This window comes from Selaginella moellendorffii, unplaced genomic scaffold, assembly GCF_000143415.4.
Source record: "Selaginella moellendorffii unplaced genomic scaffold, v1.0 SELMOscaffold_5, whole genome shotgun sequence".
In the NCBI taxonomy this organism is placed as follows: Eukaryota; Viridiplantae; Streptophyta; class Lycopodiopsida; order Selaginellales; family Selaginellaceae; genus Selaginella; species Selaginella moellendorffii.
The window spans coordinates 4,021,766-4,034,556 of record NW_003314266.1 but is presented as its reverse complement, the minus strand read 5'-3'; positions in this window follow the sequence as shown (position 1 = coordinate 4,034,556).

Sequence of the window (12,791 nt, the reverse complement as noted above, 5' to 3'; positions counted from 1 at the left end):
AAGCTAGCACCTAATAGCCAAACATCATTATCTTACATCCATGGTTCACCAAGATTACTTGTAGGGGTCTACATGGCAGGGTGAATAAATGAAATCTATAGCATAAAGGTATTGCCATAAAATAATGCAAAACTAACTCATTTTAGGAAAAGAGACTAAATGTAATAGACCAAATTTACTTGGTGTTTATAAAAGTTTATAAATTATAGACATGTTTATAATTAATATTAATCTAAATGTAAAGATCATAAAATATCCTAGAATATTCAGGTACATTCTTGAGAGCTTTGATTTAATTAAAATTTTATACAATAAACAGTCAAATTGTACATAAAGAAGGGGTTCAAATTTTTTTAAATACATGATCTAGATAGTACATAAACTGTCCAATAGAAGGCCCATATTTCATGATGGAAATTTTTAGTTTTTAGAAGTAAGCTTGACCTAGAAGAAAAAATTGGAAAGAGCTTACCTTTGATGTAGCATTTCACAAGCTTCCACCCCTTGGAAAGAGCGATGCTTAACTTCAAATGTTTGACAGAATTTATCACTTGGAAAATGAATAAATCCTAGTTTAAAATCCTCATTAAAATACTCTTGTTCCTAATAGGAGTAGACCAGTTGATGCGTTAATGACTAAGGTAATGGTTGTCAATAGTTTCTTATGAAAGTTTTGCTGAGATTAATTATTATTTTCTTTTAACATAGGATACAATTATAAATGACAAAATTTTCCATTCTATTTTAATCACTTAACCACATCTTTGACCGCTTGGAGAAGTCTCACTCACAACCTCATAAGTTTTATTCCCAATTTAGGGATATGTTAGCGCATTTATGCCACTTAGCCTTTGCACTTTTAAATGCTCCATATGTCCAATCTTATGATATACACCCTAAAGGTACCACTAACATATTAGCATTATATTAAGATTATGTCCATTTGCCTTTGTCTCATCGGTAGTTTAAGACCACTCGTGCCATAGTCCAGTCTCTTAAAGACTGCTATCTGTCCATGAGTGGTTATCTTAGAACCACACATTAGCATCTTTAGGATGCCTAGAGACATAGGAGAAATCTTTCCCTAATATCCCTTCTTTAATCCTTATTAAATGCCTTTCCATCCATGGTTGTGCTCACTAATACTACCATTGGATTAAAGCCTAAATATAAGTAATTACAAAAAATAACTTGAAAAATAGTCCATAAGAGTTTAAATATAGAGGGAAAGAGCCCATAAATAAGAGTGCACCCTTTTTTCTAATTGGTTAAAGGTCCTGGGATACTTAGGGTTAAATATCCTTGGGTTTGAATAGTATTAGATTGGGTGACCTCCAAAGAAGTCCAAACTCAAGAGTTTACATTTGGTATTAAAGATATCTTGGGTTTAACTTTATTAGTTGGCTAAGGGAATCACACCATATATTGAAATTGACATCTAGCAAGTTTAATTTGCCTCTAGTTAGGCTTGACTTGAAAGGTAAGGTGTCAAAAGAGCAGAGCTCTTAGGAGGGTTGTGATTCTCATCTCTTGTTCATGAAGGTGTGAACTTGTAGGGAAACATAGTGGATTATAAACAACCATAAAGAATGACTCGAGAGATAGTCTATAAGGGTTTAAATATAAAGGGAAAGGACTCATGAACAAAAATGCACCCTCTTTTCCAATTGATTAAAAGTTTTGGGATATTTGAGGTTGAACATTTTTAAGTTTGAATAGTATTGAGTTAAATGATATTCTAGGAAATCCAAATTTAAGAGCTTACACCAAAGGCTCGACCACTAAGTTCCATTAACCTCTAGAACTTCCTCACTATGTGACTTTATCCTTAGTCTCTACACAAAAGGATTGTTCTTTTTCCTTTCTATAATTTGGGACTTTGGAATGATATTTTGAAACACTGTAGCCTAGCCCAAGCCTTGTGGGTATTCCCCCACCTTCTGCTTCTAGATGCCCTAGCCATTTTGAAACACTGTGGCCCAACATATGCCTCATGGGTACTACCCCCACCTTTTGCTTTTGGATGCTCTAGCCATATGGCTAGAGTGAAGTTCTGATGAGCCATACTAAATATCCAAATAGATAGTGCCACCCATACTTGGATTGGGAGTATCGACCATTTGATCTCTTAGGGGAGTTATAGTCGACTCTTGAACACTTCACCAAACTACCCTACTTGTTTATTTATATTCACTTTAGCCTTGGACTCTTTAGTGGTTATATCATCACCCACTATGTAGGTGTAGCCTTCCTAAGTCATACTAGGTCACATTAGCCTTTTCTAGTTAAACTAATTCCACTCGAGTCCAACCCCCACACTTTCTTTACTATACTTTTGGAACCCTTCGCAACCTTCCAAGGGATAATCTTTTTGGGCTTTCACCATCATTAGTATTTGGACTCAGACTTGGACTCAGTCTCTATCTCGGTCTTGGTCTCGATCTCAGTCTCCATCTCGGATTCGATCTTAGGCTCCATCTCGAATTCCATCTCGCATTCCTTCTTGGACTCCATCTCGAACTCGATCTTAAGCTCCATCTTGGACTCCTTTTTGGATTCCATCTTGAACTCCTTCTCAAACTTTATCTTAGACTCCTTCTTGGATTCCATCTCAAACTCCATCTCAGACTCCTTCTTAAACTCCATTTTAGACTTCATCTCGGACTCCATCTCGGCCTCCTTCTCGGACTCCTTCTCGGACTCCATCTTGGACTCCATCTTAGATTCCTTCTCGGACTCCTTCTCAGACTTAGTCCTTACACTTCCATGTGTCATGACACTTGCCATATATTAGTCCCTCTTATATCCCTTTTTAGAGACTTATTCATTGATCACTTCGTGCTTATTCCTTGAGCATTTTATTTGGAGTTCCATTCCCATTCTCGACTTTCCGAGTTGGAGCTTTTAGTCTAAATATGTTACACTTGTTAGACTTCCGCTTCGATCATTGTCATATGGCACACTTTCAGTTCTATTTTGGGGTTTAGGGATTTGTGTCTCACAATAATATCTTGGCTAGAGTATATAACTTGATGTTCCTTAGATTCAGTGTTTGCAGATGTTGAAGCATTGGGATAAGATGACAAAGTAATGACTTCAATGACATATCTAAATCTCACACTTACCCTCTAAGTTTGAAAACCTAACCACCTCAACTATTGTAAGCTTTTACGTTCTCAATTACCTATTGATATTTTTCTTATCTTACAACCAATACCTATTACCAATTTGATGAATGTTCATAATAAAAATGCAACTACAAAGGCATATATCTTTCTTATGTCATTGGTATAGTTTGATGTGAAATATGAGTTTTTTCTATAGGAGTTCATTGGATATGGATCCAAAGGAGAATTTATGGAACACCATAGTTGTGAAAACATCAATGATGTTGTAAGTAGATCTTTATAAACTTTCTATATTTTTCATCACTATAATTATACTTCACATTTCCAACGTGCACAAATTAAACCAGTGATGGGTGTGGCATAAAAAAAGTGTAGCATCAACTAGTGAATTCTAAGGTATGCAAAGGTTTTTATAAAATTCATTTTTCTTACAGTGGAAACCTTGATGATAGAGTGGTGTCTAGAAGTTGGAGACATGTTTTTTATATAAGCAACTGGTAAGAAATATAAGTTAAAGTTGAAAAGTTGTATAAAACTATCAAAGAAGTAACCTCATTATCATTGTCTCACTTTTTATAGAGACTGGAAGAGAAGTAGGTTGAGCAATGATAGAGAATCTGGACCCAATGTGTAAAGTATACTATGTTGAACTAGGAGAATTGTGTGCAAAAATGATAGTACTACAAGTTGAAGCAGAGGTATATAATGAATACTTGCCTTTCCCATTAGAGGATATGTTTACATTCCAAGGTAGTGGATGGATAATAAAATATCCAAAAGAGCACATCAGAAAGGTATATACAACAATCAAAGGATAGGAGCAAAAAACTAATGGCCAAGAATGAATCATAGAAATCATTGGAAGGAATTTAAATGACAAGTTAGAAAAGGAACTATTAAGTGGTGGATACTAATAGATTGTGGGAAAGGAAACAGGTTTCCAAGGATGAATTTCTCTAACACTCTAATGTGGTGAAGAATAAAGTTCCAAGAGATGGAGTAGCAAAGTAGCCAAATGATAGAGTTATAGACAACCTTAGCACAAATTATGGATAAATAGCACTTAGTGTCTAGAGTAGCATGAAATAAAAGAGAGGATGATGGTGCCCTCAAGTAAAAAGCTTCCAAGGATAGAGAAGTGGAATTTCCACAACATATGTAATGCAAGGTGTTGGAGACACCCAAGAAATTAACTTCAAGAAGTCAAAATTAAAAGTTCCAAAATGCAATGGATATGTTAATAGAAGCTGAGACTACTCAGAAATGAGTAATGAGATTGAAATAGAGAAGGTGTCTCTAATAAGTTTAATGAAAACTAAACTAATAAAGGGAGAGAACCACCACAAGTGGTCGAATGAGTCTTTAAGTTAGAGAAATTATGCTCCTTAGAGGATGGGCAAAGCATGGTGATCTTTCGGTGTTGAACCATCGATAAATATTAGCTTGGTGTTAAGGATGGAAAGGGTAATATATGATAGTGTTACTTTATAAAATGATTTATCATTTGATGAGGACATCGAATTTCGTTTATGGGTGTCAGAGTTGTGAGACACAAATCCCTAAGCCCTAAAGTGGAATCAAAAGGGTGCCATATGGTAGTGATTGAAGTGGAATTCTAACCTTGGTGTGGCTCATTAGAACCTTGCTCTAGCCACATGGCTAAGGCACCTAAGGGCAGAAAGTGGGGAGAGTACTCACGAGGCTCACATATGGCTATGGTGTTTTGAAATATTATCCTAAAGTCCCAAACTCTAGAAAAGAAGAAGAACAATCCTTTGGTGTAATGATTAAGGATATAGTCATATGGTGAGGAAGTCCCAGAGGTCAATGGGATTTAGTGGTCAGGCCTTTAGGCCTTAACCTAGTGGCGGTGTTAGCAAGCACAACTATGGATGAATAGGGACATGATGGGGATTAAAGCAAAAACATTGAGTGTTTCTTATGTCTCTGGGCATCTTAAGGGTGCTATGGTGTGGTCAAGGGATGACCACTTAGCATGTTCCCAAGTTAGGAATAAAACTTATAGAGTTCGTGAGTGAAACTCCTCCAAGTGGTCAAAGATATAATTAAATGGTTAAAGTAGAATGGAAAATTTAGTCACTTGTCTACACAAAACATATTAACACTTATACACCTTCCAGTTGTCATCAACAAGGAAATAACTAATAAAATTAGCCATCCTTACTGCTTTGGGAGTCACTAAGTTTATAAAAGATGATATGCCCTTACCTGTATGTGATATAGAGAGAGATGCTAATGACCTCAACCCTCATAAGTAAATAAACCAAACCCATCAGTAAGGTTTAAATAGACTATTGTAAATAGGCAATTAGCTTTCACACCCTTAGATTAGATTAATTAGATGGATGATATCAAAGTCATAGACAAAGATATTTTAGAGACCAAATTATCAATGAATAAAACTTAGGTTATGAATTATGCCTTTTTTAGATAGTGTTATATTTAGTGGCAGGTTACACCTTGCATTTGAGTTAAACTCTATGGGAGTAGTGAGCTTTTATTGATTTTGACTTGGTCTTGGTAGCCATACACTTGTAAGCATTAACTCCAAGTAATAAATATCTTAGTAAGTATTATTCAAACCTAAAAACACTTAATTCCAAGTATCCCAACACCCTTAATAAATTAGAAAATGGGGTGCACTCTATATTTAAACCTTTATAAATTGTCTTTTGAGTCATTCTCTTTTATCCCAATCAAAAAGATCAATTGCTTACAATTTACTATATTTCCTTACAAGTGAACAAAATTTAAGAGCTTCACTCTCTTAACACCCTACCCCTTAGGTTGAGCCTAGCTAAAGTAAATTGGATTACTAAATGCCTATTGACACCCTATCTCTTGGGTTGAGCTTAACTAAAGCAAATTAAACTACCAACTGTCAATCTTAACATATAGTGTGATTCCCCTAACCAACCAATAAACTTAGACTCAATACCCTTTTAATACTATTTCCTCAATTTGGACTTCTTGAGATGTCATCCAGTATAATACCCAAATCCAATGATGCTTAACCCTAAACATCCTAAAATTGTTAATTAATTAGAAAATGGGGTGTATTCCCTTTTCTTTTATATTTGAACCTTTATAAATTGTCTTTCAAATTGTTCTCTTTAGTTACTTATAATTGGTTGAAGATAGTGATATCTAGCTTAGTTGTTTTGTAGTTATAGTGTTAGTACCTATATTGTAACCTTGTTTATTAGGAGGTTATGTATATATATAAGCCCATCTTATAGTTATCATTTTAGTTTCAATTGAGTGTTAATCATTTGTAGTTAACTTCTTCAGTCATGCTCAAAGTTATAGCTAGATGTGTTGGTGGGATTATTGATCCACCTATGTTAATATTATCTAGTTAAGTTTAGTTCATGATTTTAAATTGTATTGAGTCTTATACATGATGATTCACTCCTTAATGATATATTATCTATAACTAAGTATTCTTGACAGATTGGCCTCAAATACTAAGTATAGTATCTTTAACCTTGGTTAACCTTGGTTGTTAAAGAGATTTAAGTGATGATTCACTCTTACCTTCTTCTAGCTTTGTTTTAGTCTTAACGGCATTGAAATTATGCTTTAATGTTGACATTATTGAAGTTAAGATTAGAATGAGATAGGATGTTTTCTCTATAGGCATGTCAAATTTTCCATCTGTAGTGAATCAAATGCTTAGTTATTAGTTATAGCTTTATTGGAGATTGACATTTTATTTTGCTAATCTTGGTGAAAATGGTATTGATAATTTGGTTATACCTTTATGTTATTAGCATTCGTGTGTTAACAACTATATTAGGGTTTAAATAAGATGAGTGGCAAATTAGGGTATCTATATTTTAAACAAAATTGTTTAGTGGTTGAGTTTTGGCTTTTCTTTGAAAGTAATTTAGTATGGACTATGTTAACTTTGCAAAATGAAGAGTTAGTGATTGATATTAGAGTTATTAAATCCTTGTTGGTTGAGTTTAAGAATAACAATCATTAATGCTTCTTCTTATATTTATTATAACTTGAGTTACATTTTGATATAGAATATGGATTTATGGAGGATTGGTTTGGTGATCACTTCCTGAACATAACTTTGTTAGGCTTGGCTTTTGAATTGATGCAGTTATTCTCTTCATTAGCTTGTGCATTATAAAGTTTTAGTTTATAGATGTGTTAAACAGGATATTATAGGGTTGTACTATAATTTCTTTTTGGGCATTGTCAATAGTCAATGTAAGACTTGTCACTGTTATTCTATAAAACTTGGCAATAGACTTTTATAAGATTTTGGTTTTTTTAATTTTTATACTTATTGTTTTATTATTAGAAGTTGTCAAGACTCATTGGTTTTGATGCTCAAGTTGGTTTTTGCACCTAGCAATTATTAGTGATGATTGATTGTTATCTTGGATAGTTGATTATCCTTAATAAAGATCTTGCTTAATTATTATTGATGTTTGATAATTCATCATTCGTCAAGTTGGTGGATTATTCTTCAACAATGATTTTGCAAGATATTTATCAGCCAATCTTTTTGGACTTTCCTTATTACTATGATAGCAAGAGATTGATATTTTTGTATCTCCTAATAATTCCCATTTGAGCTAGTTAAAAAACTAGTCAATGTATGTTTATTTAGATTAGATAAACATAAAGTAGAAACTCTTATATGTTTCTTGTTGAGCATACTTAGCCCAATATAAGGAATTTATGTCCTTTGCTTCCACTTGTTAGCATCAACTCCCATGATATTGAGCCTAGTCCCTTAATATCATTACATGATAACTTATCATGTCCACCAAACATCTTTGTTATCATGCCCTAACATATGACACTTGGTCTTATATGTTATTTATAAGAAGTATATATATTTATCAATGAGGTAGAGAATGTTTTGAACACTATATCTAGATTCTCAATTTAGTATTATTCTATATTTAGTAAGTTTTCAATTTTATCCCAAAGATTATTTCCTAATATTGGGTGAACTTTTATACAAGCATAGAGGTTTTCCAAATGTATAATAGTGGTCAAAAGTATGGTTGACCACCTAAAACATTAATTTCTCTTCTAGCAGGTTATATAACTCTTTGTTCTATATTTGGCTTAGATCTCAAGCTCTATACTATGATAGTAAGTGGCATTAGGCCACCAATATGCTTAAATTGTGTTAAATTCTGTCTACCATTATTTTGTGTGCATTAGCTGAATATGGGGAACTTGTTTGCATTTGATTGCATATTAGACCCTTGTTTCATTGGCTCCAAATTTAGGTGTTTAGGAAATCCAACTTTATAAGTGGGATTTTTAAAGGATCCTACAAATGATTTTTTATGTGTTATATTTTTAGTGCAAGTTTGTAGAGGTGGCTTATATATAGTTATTGTATAAGAATGTGCCATTTGAGTGGAAAAAGGCATATGAGAACAGTTTAGTTGCATTGAAAATTTTATTAATCAATACTTTTATGTTTCATATTGATGGTATATCTATTGCAAATATGACTGCAGTATTGAAAGTCACCTATCAGCAATTCATTTTAGGTATTCATGATTATCTTATGGTAAATCATAACTTGAACAGTGAAAACCATATGTGCTACAGGTTTTGATTATTCAAACTTTATGAATATGGAGGCATTACCTTTATACTGTAGTGTTTTTAGTGTTGAAAACTCATAAACCTCTTATATTTTTTTAGATAGAAGGAATTAAACACTTAAAATGCTCATTAGATGGTCAAACTCACACTAAAAGATAAATAAAAACTTATATATAAAAATAAGCTTAGATGTAAATTGGTCTAACTAAATAATGTATATACTATAGTTATATAGAAGTTTTCATATAGAATATATATATAGCAGCTCTATTTTCTAACTAAATCAGTTTTCACAACTATTTTTTCAAGCTAAACCTATTTTATTATATATAGATACATACATACATACATATATATAGACACACACATGAAATTTGTCAAAACTTGTATATATTTATTTAAAATCTAGTTTTATAAAATTGAAATTTCATTCATATCTTGCATGATGTTTTTGACGTCCATAAGATATCATTAGGAAATTTTGCAGAATAAAGTATTAGATTACAATTATTTTGAACAGTAAAAATTGATGGTAAATTGCAATAACTAAATTTACAATTACTATTAGTAGCCCAGATAGCCATTTTATTATTATTATATAAAACTAAATTGCCATCAAGTTGTAAAAGTAAATAACAATTAAAAGAAAATCGTTCTACTTTCCAAATTATAGACTTTTCATAATATAATATAAGGCTACATGAAGATTCTAATATTAAGAAAATTTTACCATTTTGAGAGATTAAAAAGTTACCTGAAAATAATTTAAACTCTGAAAATAAAGTACTACTTCTAAGATTACAATAAATAATATTTTGAATATTATTTATATGTATAAATAAAAGATCATCATGACTGCTACCTCTTAGCTTATATTGCACATAGTAAGAAAGTGTTTCTTTTTCAAAAAAGTCAGATAAATTTTGGATTAAAGCAGTCATACTACCATATATAATACTTTCAAAGCCTCTTTTTAAATTTCCACCAACTATAGTTTTGGGAGTAGATGATGTACTACATTGATATTTTGTTTTTAATAATATATCAACATATCCTGTAGAAGTTAGTACTTCTATATTATTGGTTAAAATTCTTGAGTATTTTTCTTTATCGTCAAATGTAGATAAATAATTTGTAATTGCCCCAACAATTTTAGTAATATCATGTGTTTTTAAAACTCCAAGCCTTCCAAAAGTTGCTCCTTTCCTTGGAGAAACAACAAAAGGTAAATTCATAAACAAAAATATAATATAGAAAAATGATAGTAAATATTGACTACCATTACAAGAAATCATGGCAAAAACTTTATTAGATTTTAAATATAAAATATATAAATAAATTTATTTACTAAAATTTTTCAGTCACTTTTATTTATTTTATTTTTTTATTGTGAAATCAGAAATAAAGTTAAATTAACTTTACAAGTTTATATATTTAACTTTTCTATATTTATTTTTAGGACATAAAAGGCATTATCAAGTATAAGCAGACTAGGAAAATTATGTTTATTTGAGCATTATATTACTGAAAATTGATACATCACTGCTAATTTGAACTTGACCTCTTAATTTCAATTATGAAGACTATGTATGGTAAATAAGATATAATTATCTCCTTACTTTAGGATTATTTTTCCTAGCTAGATACATTAAATTTAATTTAATATATTTTAAACATGAAATTTATGATACATAATGAGATATAATGTAGATATTGTTCATTTATTACAGTATACTAATCAAGGGTCAATCAACCTTTGCTTTTAATATGAAGCTTGATACTTTTTATTATGATCTTTTAACTCTTTTGCTACAGGATGCCACACAATGTGAATAAATTAAGATGGCAAAGTCAATCATACCATGGAAAATACATAGCTGTTTAAAATATGCTTATGGTATATTCTGATCAGAGCTTATAAATCCTAGCATATCTTAGTCTTATACATAGACTCCAATTTATCCAAAGTAATAAGAACACTATTTATGTGACTATGATTATGTATATAAGAGTTTTCAAAGGTATGAAGCTTATATTTACTATATATATATTCTAGGATATTATTTAAATCTAATGACATTTTTTGCTCCTAAAGTTTCTCTAACTCATTTGTAATCAATAAAATTTGTAAAATAAGTTTTAGTTATAAGCTAGATATGGCACTCCCAACTTGTAATATAAGCTAACTAGGTGGGTTTGAGGTCTTGGAAGAGCTCTAGATCATCAAGGATCATCAACTCTTGTATATGAATGAGTTATTTTCTAGGAACTTCTAGCATGATCTACTCTTTTCTATGGATGAGCTGATGTTTCTTCTCTAGCTTGCAAGCTGTTAGAATTTTAAATTTCCAGCCCTAGTCATTACATATCACATAAGAAGGTTGACTGTCAAACCTTTTGTAACATTAATTATAGGTGGTTAGATCTTTTTATCTATTAACCATTATGTAGTATATGAGGTTTTGACCTTATACCCTATAGTGAATTAGCATAAGGTAGCCATAGAGTTTTGACATATGTGCTAAGGACAACAAAGTGGGATTTAAGTTTTAGGGCCTTGAGCCGAACTCCCAAACATAATCGAGGAGTGAAAGAATATATACACAAAATAACATTAGAATAATCTTAAATCATCCAATATCCCTACACTAAAACTAATATATAACATATAGTTAAATGAAGTTTAACATTATTTTCATATATTTTTTAGTTTACCAAAAGGATATGGGTACTTCACTAACTAACATGATATGAAGCTTGGGCTTAGACCCAAGTCAGATATAGAATAAAGGCAGACACACCTAATAAAGAGCCAAACAATATCTTAAATTGATGATCTACTCATTATCCCTACAATGACACTAGTTTGTGAATTTGGATATATGAGCAACACCATTATGTTTATGATAATTATATATTTTATAGATATACTTAACTAGCAAATCTAGACATTTTTTATAAATAGCTAATAAGACTAATATAAGACTAACACATGGGAAATGCTAGTGAGAGTATTTATTGGATATAGTAAGTTATTATATAATAAATATTAAGTGATTAAATTGAATATTGCAAGGGTTCCCAAGACTAGCAAGTGCTATTTAATATGAGTTTCTCTAACTAGGTCAAATATACTTGACTAATAAGGAATTCTATTTTTATGCTCTTCTACATATGTGAAGACCACTTTCTCAATTAACTTGGGCAGAAATTGATAAAAGGAATTAATGATATTAATTTTCTACCATCATAGTGATAAAAGAAGAATATCCAAAAGGATTTGTTGAAAAATAATTTTTGATATCTAAAATTACACATTGCCACTACCACCCTCTTTATCTCAACCATCACAATTCCCAATTTTTATAATCTATGAAGGAGTGTCATGTGAATTCTTAGTAGGATTAAACAAGTTAATTTTTCTCCATCCCCACCATTCTCTCTAAGAAAGTTTTGTATATTATCTAGAGATTGTGGCAGCTTGAGAGTTATTGTCAAATCCTAATAGTGCTAGATTGAATTTGAACATTGAATTCATCAAATATCAAGATTTTTCTATAACAAAATAAAAGAAAATAGAAGAAAAAAAGACCTAAAATGATATTATAACTATCTCTTCTATCTAGTTTTTGACATAAGCATCTTTTCTTTTTCTAAACTAGAGATGGATTTAGGCTTAGAGTCTCTAAATTGAATTTTATGAATTTAATACATACTAAGTATAGTGCATTGCTTTTTGCTCTATACCCTATAATGAATTACCATAAGGTAACCACAAAGTAAACCTAACCTTTGGATACATGTGCCAAAGGCAATGGAGCAAAACCTAAAGCTTAGAATTTTAAACCACTAAATAAAAAAATAGAGCCGAACTCCTAAGTATAAAGCTATAGAGTGAAGGACCTGAAACATAGAGCATTATTGAAATAATTCTAAATCTTCTAACATGTGAATGCCAAAACTAACACACAAAACAGAGCAAATAAAGTCTAGTGCTATCTTAGGATATCGATAGTATAATGTAAGAATATAGATATTCCATACTCTATC